At 47.9% G+C, this 25,783-nt stretch overlaps 1 protein-coding gene across 1 annotated transcript in view; it reads right to left on the bottom strand.

Moving 5' to 3' along the window:
- LOC138472433 (uncharacterized) overlaps positions 1–25,783 on the bottom strand; it is a 927,133-nt gene that overhangs the window by 77,686 nt on the left and 823,664 nt on the right. The gene's annotated exons all lie outside the window — the stretch shown is intronic.

Raw genomic sequence — 25,783 nt, 5'->3', positions numbered from 1 at the left:
CACGGAAACAGTATAGTACACAATAATTTGTAGTGGAGAAACTGGGCTAGGTCAGCGAAATTCATGTTTAGCATATTTCCCTTTTGGGCTTACTGTACAAAACACCCACACTCGCTTGTAGTGGAAAAGGTTGCTTTAATATGACAGGCTAAAGCTCACAAATAAACAGTAACCTGGCCCCCTGGCCTTACAGACTAACATATCTGTTTTTAACAACTTGCCAAACAAATTTAATAATTAAACATTTTCAATTCCCCCAACAATTAAATAAATAAATCAGTTGGAATTCCTCCCTACCTATTCCTTGCTCCCTACCATCTCCTTACCATCTTCTCCAGCCTTCCTTCCCGCTTTCATCCATCTTCTCCCCGGGGCCATGTCCCTCCATCTTCAATACCTGTTCCCCCTCTTTGCACCCCCGGGGTAACCTGTTTGTGTAAATAGCACCACCCCCATCCTTTTCTGCGCTATTCCCCCATTGTGCTTGCCTCCCCCCTCACACAAAGGGGCCAATCCCCGGCATCAAACAACTTCATACCCATTCAACTCCCCTCTACACCAAACTCCTCCTTCCTATGACCTGCACCCATGCTGACCTATCACATCAGCAACAAAACCTTACATCGTAACTCTCCCAACTAATGCCCCGACCTGTCACACAAAAACTACCAGCACCCCCACCCCCCAGGCCCTTTTACATCCTGCCAAAAAGCCAGAAAACCACAGTAGGGGAAAAACGAAACATCCCGATAGAATCCTCCTCTCCCAGAAATGTGCACCCCTAAAAGCCCTAATAAAGGGGGTGGGCGGGCAGGGACAAAAGCTCCCCCTCAACCGTTGCCTGTTCCCGAACCTTCCCTGCCCCCTTAGATAACCCTGGCAGCACACTATGCACAGGACAGCTCGCTGGCCTGTGCATCGCCCAAAACAACCCTCAGGGGAAAGGCTTTGCGTTCCCCCGGTTTCCCCCCTTTCGGCTTACTACACAAAACACCCACACTCACTTGTAGTGGAAAAGGTTGATTTACTGTGACAAGCCAAAGCTCACAAATAAATGCTAACCTGGCCCCCTGGCTTTACAGACTAACATATCTAGTTTTAACAACTTGCCAAACAAATTTAATAATTAAACATTTTCAATTCCCCCAATAATTAAATAAATAAATCAGTTGAAATTCCTCCCTACCTATCCTTTGCTCCCTACAGTCTCCTTACCACCTTCTCCAGCCTTCCTTTCCGCTTTCTCCCATCTTCTTCCCGGGGCCATGCCCCTCCATCTTCAAAACCTGTTCCCCCTCTTTGCACCCCTGGGGTAGCCCGTTCGGGCAAACAGCACCACTCCCATCCTTTCCCCCGCTATTCCCCCATTGTGTTTCCCTCCCTCCTCATTCAAAGGGGCCATGCGCCTGGTATCAGAAAAACCCTCCCCTGAGGTGTGGGATGTATTTACCCATGCATCCGGGCCCTACCTCAAAACTGTGCAGTACTGACATGAAAACATCATGATGGCCAGAGCTTCCCAGAAAATGCACAGGGAAATGCAGGAAGAATAGGCTGCCACCCATTTTTGCCGATGTTATGGGCACAGAAGGACACTGCCTAAAACCACCATTGGACTACCCGCACAGTAGTCTGAAACCATTGGGAATGGCAATGCTGATTGCCAAATGCAAACCCATAACTGTGGGGAATTCATTTGTTAAATCCCAAAAATGGGTGCAGTACCAGTACTCACCACTATCCAAAAGCCGGCGTTTTAAAACCACCCTGTGTTCCTCTGAAGGCAAGCCAAAGTGTCTATTTTAAACATTGCAATAGGTGCAAAATATTCACTGAACACCAGCAGACATTTGGTAGAATGGAGTTTTGTGTGCCTACAAAATCTGGGAAATGAAGAGCCCAGAACAATGCTTATAACAGAACTGGCTGAGCTATGGAGTCAGCAGTTTAAGTTGCACTGGATTTAAAGACACTAAAATCGAAAATGTTTAGATTAAATAAGTGACCTATGTTTGGTGTCACATGCCTTTGTAACTGTTGAAATGTCATAGTTTTGCACTTAGAATCAGCATTCTAGCTGCATGTGTAAAATTGCAAGTTAATTTAAAAAGCAACAAATAACATGACAGTAGCTGAAAGTCTGGCTTAAGGAACTTGATTCTGCCTGGCAACTACCCCCATCAGCAGTGAAACTTGAGTCACCACTGTGTTCCCAGGCCAACCTTCCTTTTGCTGCCCCCACTAAGGATATGCCATCTATCTGATAACTGAATTACCTGGGCTCTGCGAGAGAGTGGACAAAGCCCTCTTCACTCAGGCAAAGGTTTTTATTACCGCAGTCGTAAAATGTAGCTTCCTCTTGGCAGGAGCTGGGAGGAGCACTGCCTGTGAGAGCAAGCTGGCTTGGCAGAACTGGATTAACCAGAAATTCAACCTTGTGCTGAGGGTAAACCACACCCCTTTGGAGCCAGAACATAACTTTAAAAAGATGAATAACTCATAGAGCGGACATGTGAAAATTTTATAAAGGAAACCATAATTCTTGTGATTTTTCTGCCCACATTTTAAGAGGTTTTTCGACCCGGTGGTGTGTTCAGGGGGGTTTTAGCGGAAAAGTGGATATTACTCTAAATGTATGCATGTTAAAAATCTGAAACTTCTTCAGTTAATGTCCATACTCCCTGCGCACATGTATGTAAAGTTGGGTCAATGTCAGAAATTGCAAAATCAGTTAAAAAGTGAAATATGTGCCAGTTCTGAATGCAAGCTCCCAGGAAGAGCAGAGTTTGAACAGGGTATACCTCCTGTAATGCATGATGGGTGCATATGATTTTAAAACAATATGTACCTCTGCAAATATGTATTTGTTTCAAATCTAGATTTGTGTGTAAGTTGACAGGAGGAGTGGACTTTCTGCAGGCTGTAAAATGACATCACTCTGACTCACAGTTCATTCCCCAATCAAATGATAAATGGAAGTTTGACCAATTAGAAGCTGAGAGAGAGGTAGGGTCAGTGATGCTAGAACACACCCACATTCTAAACACATAAAAGCAGACAGACAGGACAGATAGGCACCTTCAAATTCCATCTGCAGCGGGACGCTCTGCCGGAAAAATCCATACTTACCTCCATCAACCTTCAGAGAGCCAAACTAGAGACTTCAATCTATCCAGAACTAGAGACCAGACCAGAGGGAGAAAGCAGTGCTGTACCCAGAGAGAAAGCAGTGCTGTGCCCAGAGAGAGACCCGAGCCCAGTCCAAAACCCTGACCAGATCCCTGGCGAGGCCCATTTAATTCAAGAATATTGTGTGAGTACCCAGCAGGACTGTGTAGAACCAAGCTTTTAGTTTAAATTCATCTAATTCAATCTATTTAACCTAAGTAGAACTGCCTCCTGGCTGTCACCTGTCATTTCTAGTTGCAAGCTGCACTTGTCATTTTGAGCTTTTGAAATTTGCAAACCCAAAAACGACCTTTATTAAATCGCTCATATCTCCGCGACCGTTTGGGCTAGAGACTTGCAGTAACTTTCCTCTGATAGCTTAGAATCGTAGCTTTGAATCGCACAAGAACCGCATTCCTACCCCTTATAGTTTTACCGCAATCGCGGAACACGCATCCGCGAATTTTACCACGATTTGCAATTTCTTCACATGTAAAAACTGCTGCTGTTTGCTTTCCATTTGCCAGAAATTCGTTTAACCTGCTAACTATCCCTGCATCATTGCTAGTGTGAGCCTGGACTAATATTAACTAGATACCACTCACCCTGAACCTCTGTAAGGGAATTAAAAGCGTTTAGCATATTTTTTTAATTCATTGCCAGCACATATCAAAGCAATTTGGGCCTGTGATTTCAAAACTCCTATCTGTTTTCTGTTGTCTAAGCTTGCTGGATTGAACTGATTACATTGATTGCATTTCTGAGAACTGCGTGCTTTCCTCCCATTCCCTTGCATTGCATAAAGAGGGGGGGAGTGAATAGCCAGAGAAAAGTGATTACATTGTTTTGTTGAAATCATATTGAGTATTTTCTGTACTGCATTCATTGAATATTGCATCCACCTGAGCTTACATAAAGCATCCTCTACCACATTATACTTTTGTTCCTATTTACCAGTGTGCTACCTTATCCATTTCTTGTCAACTCCTTATTGATTATAAAGAAGTGTGCTAGTGCCAGATTCTCCATTGTTAATCTTTAACATATCAGATTAAGGGTGATATTCAAGTATTAATTTATTATAAAGTGTGATATATCTATTTTAAATTATCAAATAAACCTTTTAAACTTGCAAAACAGAACTTCTTCTTGGCTCAGTGGGGTCAGGGGGATTCCAAGAGAGGGGTGTTATATAGGGGTAGTCATCCAGAACGCATGAACTGGACCTAAAGATATATCAATAAGGGTTTTCATTCAGTATTATAGACTAGGCGTTGACTTAGCTGTAGTGTTGAATTGAATCCTCTTACAAATTGGGGGCTCGTCCGGGATGTTTGGGTTAGAATACCACTTGTGCAGCTTAATTCAGTGTGCTAACTGACGGGATACATACATCCAGTCGGATCACCACGCTGCATTACGCTGTGAAGCATTCCTCAAAAGGGACACTCCAAGAAAAGTTCTGTTCTGCAAAACTAAAATACTAACTTCCGTAAGTCAGGACAGAGACCAATCTCTAGAATGACGACCTTGGTAGATATGAAAATAGCCAGAGAGCACTTCTTACACAAACTATTTGTGAGAGGTGAATGGACTCACCAGGACCAAACAGTCTGGTTGCAGGCCATCACGCAACAGGTCACTGAAACAGGGTCAGATATATATAGAGATCAGGGTCCATTACACGTGGCCCTGAGTGAACTATATATGGCTCCTAAGGCCAAAGATGAGCACGACAAGATTGTTAGGATAGCAGCATATTTATATTTATACATGGGAGCCATACAGAATAAATGTGCTGAAGGCCATGATCTGGCAAAAAGGCAACAGATGGCGTTAGAGAAGGCCCAATCTGATCTGGACTCTTCTGAGCAAAGGCTGCACAGAAGCCAGGAGTCAGAAAATGAGACCAGACAGTACATCACTAAAATAAAGGAGGATATGGATGTGCTGCAAAAGGAAAAGTCAGAACAGGATACCAGATTTCTGGCCTTGCAGAAGGAACACCAAGAAGGTTTGGACTCCCTACTGCAAAGCCAGAAAAAGCTGGAGCAACAGCTAGACTTCAATAGGGCATGTGCTGAGCAGGTAGTCACCCTGCAAGGCCACCTAGATAGAGTGAAGGAGGAGAGCAATAAACTGATTCTGAAAGACCTGGATACCCAGGCAGAGTTTGATCAGGAGCGCCAGAAAGCTGGTGCCTTCCAAAGGCAAAGGGACGACCTGGCGGCACAAATGCAGGCTCTTAGTCAGGAAAGAGACGCCTTAGGCCAGGAAGTCTGCCATTTAAAAAGAAAAATGGAAGAAAATCACCTGGCCCACCAGGGGCTGGGTGACCTCCAAAAAGAAAACCAGAACTTGGTAGAGCACACCAGAAGGGTGGAGGATGCTCTAGGAAGAAAGGAGCAGGCCAATAGGGACATTGCCCAGGAGGTAACCCTCCTGCAGCAAAGACTGGCCCAGTTCTCCAGGACCAACCAGGAAGCACAGAGGGAAAATGAGGCCCTCTGTCAACACAATGATAGGCTCCAACAACAGGTAGCGATGCAGGAGAGACTGATAGAGTCGAGTAAGGCCTTAACAGAGGAACTGAAAGCACAAATGCAGGCTCTTGCATTGCAACAGGGAGCAGGGGCGGATAGAGATGAGGTCCGCTGGGAAAGAGAGACTCCTGACCATAACCGCAGGAGCCCTAACCCCAGGGGCCTTCATCTCCCCCAGTCCCTGGACTCTACCACCCCCATGTCCCCTGGCGCACATGAGCGCAGGGCCGCAGGGATGGCAGATTACTATCCAGCTAAGAGTATGGGGCTCATAGGCCAGTACCACTCAGGAATGGAGGGGTGGGCATCCGGGTATGGGCACCCAAGTACAGTACAGTTCAATGGGGAACCCCAGGAGAGTAGGCCCATTAAGGGCATCCTGAAAACCTCTGCCCAGTTAGGTCAGTGGAGGGGGTACCCATCAAATCCTGGCAGCAAGGAGGAATCTGAAGACTCCTCTGAACTGCGCAGGACACAGGAGACCAGGCCCCCACATTCTGCCAGCCATTCCCAGGCTCGCAGAATCCGGGAAAACCTGGAAGAACAGACGGGAACCTCTGGGAGCAGTGCCTCTGAGTCCGAGGAAGAATGGACAAGGGTTACCCGAACCAAAAAGGCCAATAAGGCAAAAAGGGCCTTGCTTAAGGACCCCTTAAAGCAGATTAAGGCGATCAGGAGCGTCATCACGCCTTACCATAAGAACGCTAAGTATTCTGTTTGGGAGCACTTAGAGTTGTTTGAACAAATGATGGAGACTTTCCATTTGAAGGACAGCCAAAGCTGCATTCAATATGTAAAGTGGACCTTCTCCCCGGAATACTCCAGTTTCTTTGCGGGGCTGGAGGACCAAAATCATTTAAGATGGTCCACCTATAAGGCGGCCATCCTGAAACATTTTTCTGTTCACAGAAATCCTCAAGAGGCTCGCAAGGCAGCCTACAATTTGCAATGTGGGGAGGATCAGGCCCCACAAGAATTTGTGCAGGAGTTAAAGCGTGCTTTTGCACAGACCACAAGAAGGGTGCGCACAGATAGTAGAGAGTTCATAAATACGTTTTTCCATGCCTTGCCCAAATACATCATGACCCAGCTCGTGAGGGATTTTCACGAGAAAAGATCCTTAGATTGGGTCATTGAACAGGCTACCCGGATCTATGAGGTGCAGAAACCGATAGATAGCAAAAGTAATGCCCAGAAAAACCCCAAAGCCAACAGCACCCCTGCTGCTGCCAAGGTGGCAGAGGTAAAGGTCACCCCCGTTTTGGATTTGGAGATGGGGGGGCCTAAAAACCTACCTGCACCTAATAATGCTAGGCCCAGGAGGTCCTCGGGTCAGTCACAGACAGGGAGCCAAGGAGGCAGCCCCACAAATGGGGTCCCTCGCTCTCCTGATTATGTAAGTCCCCGTTACAAGGGAAATCGACCCATCCTGGGTTATGTGTGGACTCCTCCAGCCCAAGGGGGGGGATCCAGACAAGCACCTAACCCAGGGAACTTCCCTCCAAACTTCCCACAGGAGGGCAGAAATTTACCAAACCCTGGGCAGAACTTTTTCCCCAGATATCCACCCGACTTTCAGCCCCAAAACCATCCATCCTTCTTTCCCCAGTTCCCTGAGCCCAGACCACTGAATCCGGGAGAGGGGAGGCCAAGGGTGGAGGGGTACCCAAACCTTCCCAACCCGGGGTATTACCAGAGGAGGGACAGCTACCCTTCCCGGGATCAGCCCAGGGGAGAAAACAGGGCCCCGTATCAGCCTGAGCGGGTTTCCCAGTTAGAGCGCCAGGTTCAAAACATGGCGCGGGATCTGGGTCACATACTGAGGGCTCAGCAGAACCCTCAGATGGGCGTGCCGGCGCAGAACGCACCCAACTCTGGACCTGGTGCTCCAGAACAATGACGGGGGCAGCACCCCGATAACTCACCGGTTCCCAGGGAGGAGGCACAAGGGGAAGGGGGGTGTAAAGCCTTGGAGGAAGCTTCCTTCCTCACTTGTAAACAGCCCCTGGAAACCCAGGAACCGGAAACAAAATCTCTTGCCCCTGAAAGTCTGCCTCCTAAGGAGCAGAGGGGGGGTAGGAGAAACAAAAGACCCAAACAGACTCAGTTTGAGGAGGAGGTACAGATCTTCCAATTTGAGGGAGAGGGATCCTCAGAGGATCCTGGGAAAAGGATCTTCTCCTTCAGAGAGGGGGGAACTCCTCCCAAAGAAAAATGGGTCCCTAGGGATGCAAATCCAGACTGGGGAGATGTGGAGACTGAGCTACCGCCGCCCACCATCTCATCCCAGAACCAACCGCAAGAAAATCCCCTGGTTCAAACCCATCCTGGGGACTGCCTCCAAAAAGGGGGGGGCAGCCCAGAACCGGAACCAGGGGAACCCACAATGGCTCTGATCTCCAGTTGCCAACTTTTTCTTTCAGATTCCCAAGACTCTCCACAGAATTCTGCCCAAAATTCTTCTCTCGCGATGTCCAAAACCAGAAAGTTAGCCCACCAGTTGTCCAAAAATGTACATTATCTGTGCCCCCTTGAGGAGAAGGAGGGAAGATATTATGCCCCGGTACAAGTACAGGGGCAGGGTACAATCTCGGCACTGGTGGACACTGGATCTCAAGCTACCCTTCTGTCCAGAAGGGCCTTTGATGAACTGAATGCAGGAAGGGGAGAGAATTACCAAATTCCTCTCACCTCTCTTCCTGGACAACTGCAGAACTTTGACGGGAAGGAAATTCCCGTCGAGGGGACGGCAGACTTGGACATTAAAATTGGGCGACACAAGCTGAAACACCCGGTCATAGTTGTGACCCCAGAGGGCACCCCTTGTTTACTAGGGAATGACCTCCTGAGAAGGTTGTCACCCCTAATAGATTGCGTAAACAAGGTCCTCTGGACCCAGACTAGCCGACCAATAAAATTAAAACAGAGTGTCAACCATGTTAGTTTAAACGGCACATGCCACATGGTTGAACAAAAATCTGACCAAGTAGAATTTCACTTCCAGAACAACCAGATTCCAGACGTGACAGTAATAGCAGTAGGACAACAGACTGGTGATGGGGGGTCCTCTCTATTTCTGAAAATCAACCTTCCTTCCAGTCTAAAGTGGTATTCCACGCTGGAAGGAAACACTTTGAAATTCTATACCAATCCACAATCTGAAACTCCCACTCCTATAGTCCAGAAAGATGTGAAATCAGCTCAAAGCCTGGCTGATATTCAGCAAATTGGAGAGCAGTTGTTCATCCCTGTTCAGTTAAATGATGGGAAGGACTCTGTTCTCGCTCGAGTGTGTGTGAACAACGGTAAGAGCTTCATCAGCGAAGCCATGTTTCGCCAACTCCCAAAAGATCCAGTCATTCCCACCTTCAAACTGATAGACAAATGGGAAATGGACCTGGAAGCACCCAATTCAAAACATCTCCTGCCAAGCAGGTGTATGCTCAAAATCTCCATTGGCAACAAGAGCATAGTCCATAATTGTTGGGTCGTGCGAGACGTCACTGCCGCCTTTTACTTAGGCAGTGACATTCTCAATCGCTTTGCCATTAGTTTGGACCTAATAAACTTCAAAGCTTGGTCCCGATTAGCGGATAATCCCATGGGCTTTGATGATCCAGAAAAAGCATTTAGGTCAGCTCAATTGCTACCTTATGCAGTTGAAATTCAGGTAAAAGAGGAAGTCACCATCCCAGAAAGGACCCGACAATTCTCCCTGGAAGTGAAAGTTAAAAGGGGACAAGAGTTGAAAAACCCTGATGCTTACATACATCTAAATGCTTCTCTCCAACAGCAAGGGTTGGGGGTAAACCCAACACCATTAGTCAACATAGAACATGACACCATTCCAATAGAGGTGGATAACAGCGACTTAAAGAGTATTACTCTAGCCGCAGGCACCATTATTGGAATGGCGGTTGATGACCGACATTTCTCCATTGATCTTGTAAATGATCTGTTAGGACCAATCCCCAAGGACTGTGTTGACAGTGACAGTGAGGACAATACAACACCAGACAGGATTTTCACCCGGCATGGGGGGAACTTCCTGGTGTACACTTCCTGCCCCTATGGTAAGGAAGATGTGACGTGTGACTTCAGGAGGGATGAGGTGATCTTCCAGGTAAATGAGGGCTGCCTTTCCCACCTGAAGCCTCCGGTCCAAATCAGCACTCTGACCAGGGACTTCTCCACCCAGCTGGAGGAGGCCGCGGAAATAGCCAAACCAGAAGTCTTTCCAGGCTTCAGGCAGATGGTGGAGGAGAGAGTCAACCTAGCCGATGCCTGTGTGACTCTGGAACAAAAGCAAAAGTTGAAACAAGTTTTCTTGGATTTCCAAGATCTCTTTGCGATAGACTCATATGACTGTGGTCGCACTGACATCCACACAACAACAATCCCCACGGACCCTGGCATGACTCCTGTGTTTGTGAAGCAATATCGCTTGCCTCTCGCCTCAATGGAGTCCCTTACTGAAATAATTAAGAACCTTGAGTCCCGGGGAACAATCCGTCCAGTCCACAGCACCTTCAATAATCCGGTGCTGGGAATATTGAAGCCAAACGGCCAGTGGAGACTCTGCGCCGACCTCAGGGAGCTCAACAAACGGGTCCATACTTCCCGATGGCCTCTGCCCTACATTGACCAAGGGCTGGCCCAGATCCAGGGGTCACAGGTATTCACTGCAATAGACCTGACCAATGGATACTGGACTGTGCCTGTCAGTAGGGAGGACCAATACAAGCTGGCTTTTACCTTTGGGGGCCAGCAGTACACCTGGACCCGGACTCCCTTCGGATACCTCAACTCCGGCAATGAATTCAACATTTTCCTACATAAGGCCATGCCCGACCTGGGTGCGAGGGGTAACCTGGCTTATGTAGATGATGTCCTCATCAAAAGTTCATCTGTGGAGGAACACATAGCGGAGATCCGTTATGTTCTGACACAGTTGAGGGCCGCCGGAGCAAAACTTTCCTTTCAGAAAGCACAGTGGTGTAAAACCCGTGTTAACTTCTTGGGGCATGAGATTACTCCTCAGGGTCTCTGTCCCCAGGAAAAGAAAGTGGAAGCACTTCAGAAACTGAAAGACCCCACAACTCTGCGGGAACTAAGGAGCCTCCTTGGACTGGCTAATTACAGCAGAAAGTTCATTGAGGGCTACGCAGAGATCACCAGACCCCTGATTCATCTCCTAAAGGGGGGGGTCAAGTGGGAATGGGGTCCAGAACAATCCGAGGCAGTAAGACAACTCAAGAGAAGCCTCTCACAAGAGCCTTGCCTAGCTTACCCTGTCAGAAACAAGGAGTTCTTCCTGGAGACAGGGTTCTCTAATACGTGCTTGACGGCCGTATTATACCAAAAGCATGACAAGGTCAATAAAGTAATCTCCTATGCGAGCAAAACTTTATCCTCTGTGGAGGAAAAATTCAACGATTGTGAGAAGGCACTCCTGGCAACGGTGTGGGCATTGAAGAATTACCGCCCGTTTATCCAGGGGGAACACATCATAGTGGAGACTCCACACCAGCCTCTGCAATATCTCCAAAGTGACAGAATCCGGGCCGGAAATGTGAGTAATTCCCGAATTACTTCCTGGATTCTGTCAATGCAAGGCTTTCCTGTGGAGGTCAGATATGGCCAAAACAAGAAGAGTCCCCTCGTGCAAGGTCTGGCTGACTTGCATGATTGTGCCAGAGAAAACTGTCTCGAGGACGAAAGTCTAAAAATAAAGGACAACACGGAGGCATACCTTAATTCCCCCCACAAAGTCTTTGAAGAAGACAAGTGTGAGGGAATGCCCACTGTGTATGTGGATGGATGCTCTTACCATGTTGACAACAACGGGGAGAAAGAACTGGTGGCCGGCGTAGGGAATGCATGGGTAAATGAGTCCCCAGAACCCTCCGCTGGATACAAAATTGGTCCCCGAAGTAGTCAGGTGGCAGAATTGATGGCTGTGCATCAGGCCATCCTCGCTGCTGTCCAGCATCAACTCCGCGAACTGGTCATAATCACAGATTCGGATTATGTACGGAACGGGTTTGTGGAGCACCTGGTTAATTGGAAAACCAGAGGCATGTTGTGTGCTAACAACAAACCCTTGAAACATGGGAAGTTGATCCAAAACATTGATGATCTGGTCACCTCGAATGAGATGACCATCTATTGGAAAAAGATCAAGGGTCATTCCAAAGTAGAGGGACCAGACAAAACTGGAAATGACTTAGCCGATCAGCTGGCCAAAACCGGAGCCATCCAAGGGGATCTAATTGAGATTGAGTCCCTGTTGGGAGAAATCCAGGTCACTGCCATCACTAGGTCCCAGACAAATGCTCACAATGACCTTTCAATTGCACAATGGAGTAAGGAGACCCCTGATGCTGATTTGATTACTGCTCAGAAGGGGGATCCAATTATTGGTAAATTTTACCAACACCTTGAGGACCCTGAGAACTTTCCCCTGACGGATACCGATTACATTGGGAAAGAGGACCTAAGAGTGTTGATGAAATGTCCAAAAATGTTCCGAATCCAAGACGGTTTGCTGGTAAGGAAATCCAAAGCTGGCCACGATCAGTGGGTGGTTCCTACCTCATTCCGAAGCCTGATGTTAAGTCACGCCCATGATGCGGCCACTGCCGGTCACAGGGGGTTTCACACAACATTGGAAATCTTAAGAGAGGTTGCATACTGGCCACACATGGGGCAGGACCTCGACCAATATTTGAAGGGTTGTCTTGTGTGTGCACGATTTCAGCCATCATCCCTCACGCACCGGGCACCTTTACAAAAGAGGGGAATGACACTCCCATGGTCAGATTTACAAATCGACTTTGTAGGCCCTGTGATTCGCTCGGCTAGGGGGAATAAGTACATGTTGACTGTGACATGCTTGTTTACCAAGTGGGTGGAATGTCTCCCAGCCCCAAATTGCAAGGCAGAAACTGCAGCTGCCTTGATGATTAACCACATCTTTTCCCGTTTTGGTCTACCTCAAAGGATTGAGTCAGACAGAGGTAGCCACTTCACCAGTGAAGTAATGACAAAGATGTGGGAGATACTGGGGGTCAAGAGAAAGCTGCATATTGCTTATAGACCAGCTTCTTCTGGGGCAGTAGAGAGATATAACCGGACAATTGTGAGCATATTAAAGAAGTTTGTGGCAGATTCTGGGCCAAGTTGGGATATCCGATTACCTCTGGTCCTAATGGCTATCAGATCTACCCCTTCATCTGCAACCAAAATGTCACCATTTGAGTTGATGACCGGGCGCAAGATGGTGCTTCCGCAGCATTTGCTCTACAGGACCCAAGAGCAGACACTGATAAATGCCTCCACTACTCATGAGTATGTAGAGAATTTAAGGAAACACCTCCAACATGCTTTTGCTTATGCTCAGCGGAATCTAGAAAGATCAGCTGATAGCATGAAGACCCATTATGACCTGAAAACTTCCAGGAAGGAATATCAGGTGGGAGACCGGGTCTATCTATACAACTTCCAAAGGAACCAGGCCAAGCAGCGCAAATTTTTGCCTACATGGAAGGGACCCTTTGAGATCATCGACAAGATCTCCCCTGTGGCCTACAAAATCCACATCCCCAAAGGTCCTTTGGCAGCGGGAGAAGACAAGTGGGTCCACATAAACCAGTTGAAATGTTGCCATCCCAGGCACACTCTGCAACAACTGGAGGAATCCTCTGGAATCCTAGCGGGTACTGTCTCAGACTAATTCTGTTCCAATCATAAAACATACCACATCTAGTCTCTAAAATATTGTGATTTGCATGAAACTGTCTCTTAGTTATACTGTTTTTTTTTCAAAATAAGAATGTAATGTTTCGTTATGATGAAATGCATATGCTGCCCCACTATCTCAACAGTGGTGGAAAAACGTCTATGAGTAGATATTGCCGCTCTTCCTTTATCATCCTAGGAGAGATGAAACCATGAAGAATGACCAAGAAGGACGATCCGGAGACCGGGAGCTGAGACGCAACGGGCTCGGGGTACCGCCCAATATTCCCATCAGGACCGGCGAGGAGAACCGATCGATCCGACCGGATGGAGGAAAAGATGCTGAACTGTGCCATCTATTGGAAGAAGATGAGGAAACATCCCAGATCTTGCGGGTCCCATTAGTGAAGGATCAGATGGCCACCGCAAGAAGGGGGGCTTGTGGGATGTATTTACCCATGCATCCGGGCCCTACCTCAAAACTGTGCAGTACTGACATGAAAACATCATGATGGCCAGAGCTTCCCAGAAAATGCACAGGGAAATGCAGGAAGAATAGGCTGCCACCCATTTTTGCCGATGTTATGGGCACAGAAGGACACTGCCTAAAACCACCATTGGACTACCCGCACAGTAGTCTGAAACCATTGGGAATGGCAATGCTGATTGCCAAATGCAAACCCATAACTGTGGGGAATTCATTTGTTAAATCCCAAAAATGGGTGCAGTACCAGTACTCACCACTATCCAAAAGCCGGCGTTTTAAAACCACCCTGTGTTCCTCTGAAGGCAAGCCAAAGTGTCTATTTTAAACATTGCAATAGGTGCAAAATATTCACTGAACACCAGCAGACATTTGGTAGAATGGAGTTTTGTGTGCCTACAAAATCTGGGAAATGAAGAGCCCAGAACAATGCTTATAACAGAACTGGCTGAGCTATGGAGTCAGCAGTTTAAGTTGCACTGGATTTAAAGACACTAAAATCGAAAATGTTTAGATTAAATAAGTGACCTATGTTTGGTGTCACATGCCTTTGTAACTGTTGAAATGTCATAGTTTTGCACTTAGAATCAGCATTCTAGCTGCATGTGTAAAATTGCAAGTTAATTTAAAAAGCAACAAATAACATGACAGTAGCTGAAAGTCTGGCTTAAGGAACTTGATTCTGCCTGGCAACTACCCCCATCAGCAGTGAAACTTGAGTCACCACTGTGTTCCCAGGCCAACCTTCCTTTTGCTGCCCCCACTAAGGATATGCCATCTATCTGATAACTGAATTACCTGGGCTCTGCGAGAGAGTGGACAAAGCCCTCTTCACTCAGGCAAAGGTTTTTATTACCGCAGTCGTAAAATGTAGCTTCCTCTTGGCAGGAGCTGGGAGGAGCACTGCCTGTGAGAGCAAGCTGGCTTGGCAGAACTGGATTAACCAGAAATTCAACCTTGTGCTGAGGGTAAACCACACCCCTTTGGAGCCAGAACATAACTTTAAAAAGATGAATAACTCATAGAGCGGACATGTGAAAATTTTATAAAGGAAACCATAATTCTTGTGATTTTTCTGCCCACATTTTAAGAGGTTTTTCGACCCGGTGGTGTGTTCAGGGGGGTTTTAGCGGAAAAGTGGATATTACTCTAAATGTATGCATGTTAAAAATCTGAAACTTCTTCAGTTAATGTCCATACTCCCTGCGCACATGTATGTAAAGTTGGGTCAATGTCAGAAATTGCAAAATCAGTTAAAAAGTGAAATATGTGCCAGTTCTGAATGCAAGCTCCCAGGAAGAGCAGAGTTTGAACAGGGTATACCTCCTGTAATGCATGATGGGTGCATATGATTTTAAAACAATATGTACCTCTGCAAATATGTATTTGTTTCAAATCTAGATTTGTGTGTAAGTTGACAGGAGGAGTGGACTTTCTGCAGGCTGTAAAATGACATCACTCTGACTCACAGTTCATTCCCCAATCAAATGATAAATGGAAGTTTGACCAATTAGAAGCTGAGAGAGAGGTAGGGTCAGTGATGCTAGAACACACCCACATTCTAAACACATAAAAGCAGACAGACAGGACAGATAGGCACCTTCAAATTCCATCTGCAGCGGGACGCTCTGCCGGAAAAATCCATACTTACCTCCATCAACCTTCAGAGAGCCAAACTAGAGACTTCAATCTATCCAGAACTAGAGACCAGACCAGAGGGAGAAAGCAGTGCTGTACCCAGAGAGAAAGCAGTGCTGTGCCCAGAGAGAGACCCGAGCCCAGTCCAAAACCCTGACCAGATCCCTGGCGAGGCCCATTTAATTCAAGAATATTGTGTGAGTACCCAGCAGGACTGTGTAGAACCAAGCTTTTAGTTTAAATTCATCTAATTCAATCTATTTAACCTAAGTAGAACTGCCTCCTGGCTGTCACCTGTCATTTCTAGTTGCAAGCTGCACTTGTCATTTTGAGCTTTTGAAATTTGCAAACCCAAAAACGACCTTTATTAAATCGCTCATATCTCCGCGACCGTTTGGGCTAGAGACTTGCAGTAACTTTCCTCTGATAGCTTAGAATCGTAGCTTTGAATCGCACCAAGAACCGCATTCCTACCCCTTATAGTTTTACCGCAATCGCGGAACACGCATCCGCGAATTTTACCGCGATTTGCAATTTCTTCACATGTAAAAACTGCTGCTGTTTGCTTTCCATTTGCCAGAAATTCGTTTAACCTGCTAACTATCCCTGCATCATTGCTAGTGTGAGCCTGGACTAATATTAACTAGATACCACTCACCCTGAACCTCTGTAAGGGAATTAAAAGCGTTTAGCATATTTTTTTAATTCATTGCCAGCACATATCAAAGCAATTTGGGCCTGTGATTTCAAAACTCCTATCTGTTTTCTGTTGTCTAAGCTTGCTGGATTGAACTGATTACATTGATTGCATTTCTGAGAACTGCGTGCTTTCCTCCCATTCCCTTGCATTGCATAAAGAGGGGGGGAGTGAATAGCCAGAGAAAAGTGATTACATTGTTTTGTTGAAATCATATTGAGTATTTTCTGTACTGCATTCATTGAATATTGCATCCACCTGAGCTTACATAAAGCATCCTCTACCACATTATACTTTTGTTCCTATTTACCAGTGTGCTACCTTATCCATTTCTTGTCAACTCCTTATTGATTATAAAGAAGTGTGCTAGTGCCAGATTCTCCATTGTTAATCTTTAACATATCAGATTAAGGGTGATATTCAAGTATTAATTTATTATAAAGTGTGATATATCTATTTTAAATTATCAAATAAACCTTTTAAACTTGCAAAACAGAACTACTTCTTGGCTCAGTGGGGTCAGGGGGATTCCAAGAGAGGGGTGTTATATAGGGGTAGTCATCCAGAACGCATGAACTGGACCTAAAGATATATCAATAAGGGTTTTCATTCAGTATTATAGACTAGGCGTTGACTTAGCTGTAGTGTTGAATTGAATCCTCTTACAGAGGTGTTCTATCTGCCATTCTACCTTCTATCCCCAACTCTTTATAATTTCCTGCACTTGCACTTGCATATCCAAAAGGTAGTAACTGTTACCATAAACTGACAGATGAACGCCATCCTCCTGGAAAACTGAAAAATCCTCATACACTATCTCTCTGTGCTCCATAACCTGCCCCGCCGGCAAACTGCAAAATGTTCTCATCTCCCTATTAATTTTCTTCCTAGTCCGCTCTACTGCACCCTCACTTACCGCTCCCCTCCATACTCTCCTCGGCAGAAGCTTAGACCATTCCAAACTTACCTTTGGCCATAACTCCCTAATCCATGCCATATCCCTCTTCATTTTCCTCAACAGAGCCACACCTGTGTCTCGGACCAGATCGTTCTCTCCCAAATGTTTTATCACCCCTTCTGGGACACCATAACGCTCCTTCAGCCCAGCCAACATGGGCAGCAGCTGATCCCATTGAAACTCCCCTAAACCCGACCATCTCACAAGCGCCACATTGTAACTGCACCACAATTGAGTACCAAAAATCCTTTTTCTCTGCCTCCTTCCCTGCCCATTTCACAATTGAATCACCAACAATCCAAATCTGCCGCATCTCCTCCGTCCTCCGAGCCGCATCTGCAAAAGAAATGACATTGTCACTTTCCACTCTCCAACCTTTCCTGAGCCCTCCCCATTGCCCTCATTATTCCCCTCTCAGAAGGCCTCTTTTCCCAGGTCCCTAATGTACCCTTTGTATTTCCCTGACCTCCACCGACCCAAGCTTTTAACCTTATGCTCCGATAACCCCAACCGGCTACCTTCAGATGTCACCCCCATCCTGAATGAATGAGTTCCAAACTCCTCTGCATTTTCCCCCACAACCAATGGCCACTTTTCCATGCACCGTCTGCCCCCCCAAAAAACTCCAATTCCCCATCTGAAAATATCTGCATTTCCCATGACACAGGATCCCCCTGGAGACACATGGACACCCTGTTAAAACCTTCCAGAAAATGCAGCCAAATCCTACAGTCTTCCGGAACCGCCCCTGACACCCTTGCCTGATGATGTTGGCACTTTGCTCCCGCCATAGACCGCGCCATGTTCCTACAAAACGTACGCCCTGGGGCCACTAATTCAAATGCCCTACTAGCCTCTGCATCTCCACTAATGTAATCTTCCGTGCACATACCGCCTTTTACAGCAAACCTACCAGCCTGCTCACCTTGTTTTGTGGCAAGCGTGAGGTCATGGCCACCAAGTCGAATTCGATCCCTAAAAGGGTCAACACCAATGCTGGTCCCTCAGTTTTGTCCTCCGCCAACGGCATCCCCAAATCCTGCATCAGAGCCTGAAACATCCCTAGCATCTCCTTGCATTCCCTTTCCTTGCCCGCCCCACTAATGAACAGAAAATCCTCCAGGTAATGTAATACACCTTCTGACCCTGAGCTGCTGCACTCATGTCTGAACCTACACACTGTCCTTGTGCACCCTTCGTTATTGAAGGCCCCACATGCCGCTGAGGGCTGACCTCTGCCTTCCTCCCCCCGACCAAGAAAGGGCCGTTAAGGCATGGGTAAGCCACTTGCCGTGTGCAAAGTTGGAGCTGGCCTAGTCGGCACCATCCATTGCAACCAGAGATCCATATCAATCCCCCCCATACCGCCTGGCTGTCCTCTGCCATCCTTGCCCTGAACTCCTTGTCATAATGCACACACGTGAAGCCCCCAAAACTCGTGGATACCTTCCTTATCACATCCATATATTTCAACAGTCACACCAGCAGCTACCTCGAGGAGAGGGCATGAGCCCCTCCGTCCTCCGCAATCAGCAGCTCGCATACGGAGCGCGAGCTGACCCACGCCGATGCCCACCCATGGCATCCAGCCACACCATGACATTCTGGAGAGCCATCCACCATGGTAAGGCTCTCATGCCCCTGAGCACCCTTGCCTACATAAAGACACCCGAATTTGCACAAGGCTTTGTGCACGGGACTACGACATCGCTGTGCCTCACCTCCTCTGCCTGACCCTATGATGCCGGGCGCAGCGCGGCACCACATCGAGGCTGGTACCTCGTTGTTAGGCTACTAGCAGCCTTTTGAATAGGCCACATCCGCCGGCAGGCGGAAACGCCGGCGGCCTCGCCCGAAGGCCCACATTAAGGCCCCTGTTTGCCCCCTGGAACCCAGTCACACCAGCAGCTACCTCGAGGAGAGGACAGGAGCCCCTCCGTCCTCCGCAATCAGCAGCTCGCATCTGGAGCGCGAGCCGACCCACTCTGATGCCCACCACGGCATCCAGCCACACCACGACATTCTGTAGAGCCATCCACCATGGTAAGGCTCTCATGCCCCTGAGCACCCTTGCCTACATAAAGACACCCGAATTTGCACAAGGCTTTGTGCACGGGACCACCACATCGCTGTGCCTGACCTCCTCTGCCTGACCCTATGATTCTGGGCGCAGCGCGGCGCCATATCGAGGCTGGTGCCTCGTTGCTAGGCTACTAGCAGCCTTTTGAATAGGCCACATCCGCCGGCAGGCGGAAACGCCGGCGGCCTCACCCGAAGGCCCACATTAAGGCCCCTTTTTGCCCCCTGGAACCCAGTCACACCAGCAGCTACCTCGAGGAGAGGGCAGGAGCCCTCCGTCCTCCGCAATCAGCAGCTCGCATCCGGAGCGCGAGCCGACCCACGCCGATGCCCACCCACGGCATCCAGCCACACCACGACATTCTGGAGAGCCATCCACCATGGCAAGGCTCTCATGCCCCTGAGCACCCTTGCCTACATAAAGACGCCTGAATTTTCACAAGCCTTTGTGCACGGGACCACGACATCGCTGTGCCTGACCTCCTCTGCCTGACCCTATGATGCCGGGCACAGCGCAGCGCCATATCGAGGCTGGTGCCTCGTTGCTAGGCTACTAGCAGCACTTTGAATAGGCCACATCCGCCGGCAGGCGGAAACGCCGGCGGCCTCACCCGAAGGCCCACATTAAGGCCCCTGTTTGCCCCCTGTTCGCGACATGGAGCATCAAGGAGCAGATTAGGAGTCCCCCCTCGCCTGATACTGGCGCCTCTGCCTTCTTGCATATGTGCCCGTCACCAGTAAGACTCTGGATAACTGTGAATACCTGAGCTTAAAACCCGTACTACTGTATGTATGCTCTTCTATAAGTAGCTCAAACGAACCCTTGTCTTTTTCAATCTGCATTCTGCGCAGGCATCAGCTCCCTGAAACTGCACCCCGCACTATCAGGCAGTCATCCCTTAATGCCGCAACCCTGGTCATGGTACTACCCTGCCCCTCGTTGCTTTGTCATTGCTGAAGGCCATCCACACGCCTGATATTTTGATGTATGTCTTGTATTTTTGCACCACCTGCATCCATGACCCTACTTGACCCAAACATAGGCGTCACCTAATGCAGCCGATGTACTATTCTGAACCTAGATGCTGCCACACTGCATCATGTGTTGCACTTGATTTGTGTTGTGCCTTATGGTCGCTAATAGACCTCATTTGATTTGTGTTGTGCCTTATGGTCGCTAATAGACCTCATTTGATTTGTGTTGTGCCTTATGGTCGCTAATAGACCTCACTTGATCTGTGTTGTGCCTTACGGTCGCTAATAGACCTCATTTGATATGCGTTGTGCCCTTTGGTCGCGAATAGACCTCATTTGATCTGTGTTGTGCCCTTTGGTCACTAATAGACCTCATTTGATTTGTGTTGTGCCTTATGGTCGCTAATAGGCCTCATTTGATTTGTGCTGTGCCCTTTGGTCGCTAATAGACCTAATTTGATTTGTGTTGTGCCTTATGGTCGCTAATAGACCTCACTTGATCTGTGCTGTGCACTATGGTCGCTAATAGACCTCATTTGATTTGTGTTGTGCCTTACCTGCAGTTACTACTGCACTCTTGCTAATAACCTATGAACTTCACTGCCCCCATCATCAGAGCCAAGCCACCTACAATGTCCACATTTAGAGGCGCCACTCTAACTATGGCTACCCTCCTCCCGCTGCTCCGCGCCCACACAACCACACCACTTTACCCAGACCTACTATCTCCAATAGAATGGATAAACAGATTTGCCTGCCCACCTTCACCATGCATACCCTGTCCCACACCGCTTAGAAATACAAGACTAGGTTCTTGCCTTGTTGTACCCACTACCACATGCCTGAACGCAGCCCCACTGACCATGACTAGAAACGATGGACTCAGCTATCGTACTAATCTTGTCACAAAGCTCACTAGAATGCTCACCAATCAGACTACGAACCCCAAGCTGCCTACCTCACTTTCTGAACTCTCACCTAGTCACAACCCTACTATACCGCACTTGCCACCACACACGAAAACTAACCCTCCACAGACCTCTATCAAGGGAGCCCTCATCAACGCTCGCTCATTGGTTGCCCACGCTACTGATGTTGCCGACATTATTTCCACTAACCACCTAGACTTTATCGCCATCACGGAGACATGGCTCCACCCAGCAGCCGGTCCCACAATAGCTCTAGCCACTCCAGACAACTACAACATCATCCGAGCTGACAGGAAAAATGGAATAGGCGGAGGTATAGCAATTATTGCAAAATCCACCCTAAACATCAGAGAAGTAACCAGCACAACCCTACCTTCAGCCGAACTTCTATCCGTCAAACTCCCATTATCTGACACACAAACCATCCTGCTCCATATTATATACAGGCCCCCAGGACCCCCCTCCACCTTTGAAGAGGATATCTCTCTCCTACTCACTACCAATTTGAAACCGAAATCCCAAATCATCATTCTGGGAGATTTCAACTTGGGACTCAATGACCCCAATGACAACCAAGCCACTTCCCTTAATGACACGATTACTCATTTAGGCTTCACCCAACACATTAATCAACCTACACATACAAAAGGAAGATCATTGGATTGGCTTGCAGATGCCAATTGCAACCTCTCACTGACTGATATCACTCCCTGTGCTTGGACTGACCATCATCTTATTACCTTCTCTTTACCTAGATCCTTACCATCTACCACACGACCCACAAAGTTACCTCAAATAATCTCCAGAAACAACCGCAACATCACTATAGAGAACCTCAAACCTCTTCTCGCGCCTATCAGTAAAGCTAATCTACCCACGCAAAAAAACAACCCAGCAGCCATAGTAGACCTATGTAACAATACTTTAGAACTGCCCTCAACCATATAGCTCCTCTCAAACAACGAAAAGCCAAACCTATTGCCCACTCCAACAAATGGTTCTCAGCAGAATTAAAAGCTCTCCGTAATATTAAAAGAACTGCAGAAACTAGCTGGAGAAAAGCCCCTTCTCTCTCCACTAAAGACAAATTTGCTTCAGCTGCCTCCACCTACAAATCCGCCATCTTAAATGCTAAGAAAGAGACCTACAACTTGAGAATACAAAATGCCAAATCTGGCACCAAAGAACTCTTCTCTATACTAAGAGAACTTGAATCACCACTGCCCCCTACAGAGGAGTGCATCAAAGACAAGGCTTTGTGTAACAATATCCAGCTCGCCCTCGCTAACAAAATTGCCCTCCTACAAAACAAGATAGAAGCAAAAAAAGCTAGCCTTGCCTTCAAGCAGAACCCCAGCAGCAAAACTAACCACACTACCCCTATCTGCCCATCTTTCCACTTCTCACCAGTCACAGAAGAGGAAGTAATCAAGATAATCGCCAGCCTCAAACATCCAACTGCAAAGGTGACATTTGCCCAGCATCCGTCATCAAAGATGGTGCTAATGAGTTAGCCCCTCTCATCACCCTCTTTGATCAACTCCTCCTTCAAAAACTCAGTGGTCCCCAACAACCTTAAAGAAGTGTGGATCCTACCCTTGCTCAAAAAACCTAACCTAGATCCCAACACCCCCACAAATTACAGGCCCATCACCACAGTCCCATTTCTTCTCAAAATCTTGGACAGGGTAGCCTATCTCCAAATACAACAACATTTGGAAGAAAACAACCTCCTACGCCTGCGACAATCCGGCTTCAGACCAAGGCACGGGACTGAAACTGCCCTCTTGGATCTAAAAATCCAAATGGATGACGCCAAAGACAAGGGCAAACTGGCCATCTTGCTCTTGTTGGATCTCTCTGCTGCCTTTGATCTGGTTGACCACCAGATCCTCACTCAACACCTCTCCTCGGCTGCTGCATTATCTCAGAATGCCACTAAGTGGATCCAGTCATTCCTGTCTGACAGGACGACTGAGTCTTCGCCCCACACTGCGGACCCTATCCCAATCACATGTGGAGTGCTGCAAGGCTCCTGCATTTCTCCCACACTTTACAACATCTTCACGAAGCTCCTATTTGACCGTCTTGACGATCTGGGTGTCAGCTGCACTAATTATGCAGATGACACCCAGGTCCTCATCACGCTCACTGGTAGCTTTGAAGAAGATGCTGCAAAGCTTAATGATATCTATTTAGAAATCCAAGCCTGGATGGCCACACACAGTCTTTGCCTTAACGACGATAAGACGGAATTGCTTATCGTAGGCTCCCAGGCTCGCCTCAACAAACTGGACCAAAGGTACCAATCCTTTACCATTGATGGCAACATCATAAAAGTCTCCAAAGAGGTTAAAACATTAGGTGTATACCTTGATTCTACCCTATCACTAAAGAAACAAATAAACTCTACCATATCAGCTACCTCATACACCAATAAATTGATCAATGCCTATAGGCTTTTCCTCTCCACCTCTAGCTGCCTCACCCTATCTAGAGCGCTGATATCGTCTAAATTAGACTATTGCAACACACTCTACTTAGGCACTACCACTAAAAACTTGAACAGACTCCAGATCCTGCAAAATAATGCACTAAGATGTGCCCTCAACCTCCCGCGCAAGGCGCACATATCCATGGTTAGAAAAGAAGTCCACTGGCTCCCAATCCGTGACAGAATTAAGCTAAGAACACTGGTCATCACCCACAAGTGCCTATCACATACTGCCCCACGTTACCTTTCTGACAAATTCTCTAGACACTGCCCCATTAGACCCACCAGAACACCTTACCTACACCAACTAAAGATCCCTAATTATAACCTAAAAACAGCAGGGGGCTCCAGTTTTCCAGTGCTTGCAGCACAATGTTGGAACACCCCCCTCACTACAATTAGATCGGAAGCCGCATTCTGGCCATTCAGAGCCATGGTAAAATCATGGCTACTAGCCTAAACAGCCAGACTCTCACCGACATGACCGGCTAGCCGCCGCTCTCTACCTGTAGTAATGTTTCCTCCACCTACAGCCTATTCAGGACCAACCTGTAACCCGGTCCGCATTAGCCACTGTAACTTTTTTTCTTTTTTTGCATATTCTCTGTACATACTTTTCTCGGTATATTCTACTCTTGTATGTAAACATTTAGAGCCTGGACTAATGTACGCTCTGTCTGTTGTACTATGATACTCGTGTAACGATATGTAACTCTGCTGTACACATGATTATGTGCCCAGTTACCTGAGGGTTCGGATGCGCTTTATAAATAAACAAACTAAACTAAACTACCCACCTCTCCGGGAACTTCTCACAGTAAACACTTGCGTAAATAATAAAAGCTGACGTCCATTTCTCGATCGTAACCGGCACCTTTGGACACGAGTCCAACTACTTCTCCTCCTCCTTAGACCCCTCCATCGCTCTTCCCTATGCAGGAGCTTACAAACATCCACAAATTCTCCTGCCCATATCTTATTCTTTGTTGCCCCCATCAAATGTGCGCCCAATGGCAACCTTTTATCATTCTTGGTACCTTCCGCTGCCCTCTCCTCAGGGGCCTGCACTACCTCGGGTGCCACAGGCTCGTACACCTTGTCCAGCTGCACCTCCACTGAGGATACCCTTCTCTCCATTCCCACGGTCCCCTATCCCGTAAACCCTTTTCTCCCCCGTCAACTGTGCCCCAACCCCTTCCCTTCCTGCCCCCCACTGTGCATCTCCACTGCGACAAGCCACTGACTATTCCCTTTCCTGCTCACCTCTTTCTGCCCTGCCGTCGCCCGGCCTCCACTCCAACATTCCTCACCGGACTCCTGCTGTGGGGACAAAAGATATCAGCATTCTCACCTAAACAGCTTCCCCGCCGACCCCTAGCACCCAACCCCCCTGCTCTTGTCTTTCACCTTCCCACCTCAAATCACCTCTTACTCCTTCACTCCTCCTTACACCAATGTAACCTTCATCCTCCCATTGTCCAACATACTCCCCCTCCCCTTCATCATCCTCAATGTAATATCATGGCTGTTGCGAGCACATGCTCGGGCCGGGCAACTCCTCCTCATGTGAGCCCGGGGCATCCGCCCTGCCACTCCGTCGGCATCTTCTTGGCGGGGCCACAGAAACCCCTTCCTGGTCCTCCCTTCTCGGGTGAGGGGTCCTCTCCTCCACCCTTCGGTTCTCTGTGCTAGGGGCCGTGCTGCTATCTGTCCTCAAAAATCTTGTGGAGGGGCCGTTCTTAAACCCTCTCCCATCCCTACCTCAGAACAGCGGGGGCCGTACTATGCCCTCTGCCTGAAGTCCTCCTAGCCGCAGAGGCTGTTTTGGACAGCTCCCTTTCCTCACTACTCGAAGGGGACTGCTCTTTCCTCCTCCAACCTGCACTCTTTGGCAGGAATTTTCCTCCCTTACACCTCTGCACCGCCGCCCCTCTCTGTACCCGGGCATCCCTATCCCCCCCAGCCTTCCTAGCCTCTTTTTGCCCTCCCCTACTGCCAGAAACCTCCTCTTGCTCTTTGCCTCCCAACCCGCTCCCTGACCCCTCACCTCCTTCCCCTCCCACCCTAGATGCTTTCCT

Source organism: Ambystoma mexicanum, chromosome 8, assembly GCF_040938575.1.
Source record: "Ambystoma mexicanum isolate Mex_15411 chromosome 8, UKY_AmexF1_1, whole genome shotgun sequence".
Classification (NCBI taxonomy): Eukaryota; Metazoa; Chordata; class Amphibia; order Caudata; family Ambystomatidae; genus Ambystoma; species Ambystoma mexicanum.
The sequence above is the reverse complement of the archived record's forward strand: the minus strand, read 5'-3'. Positions and strand labels throughout refer to the sequence as shown.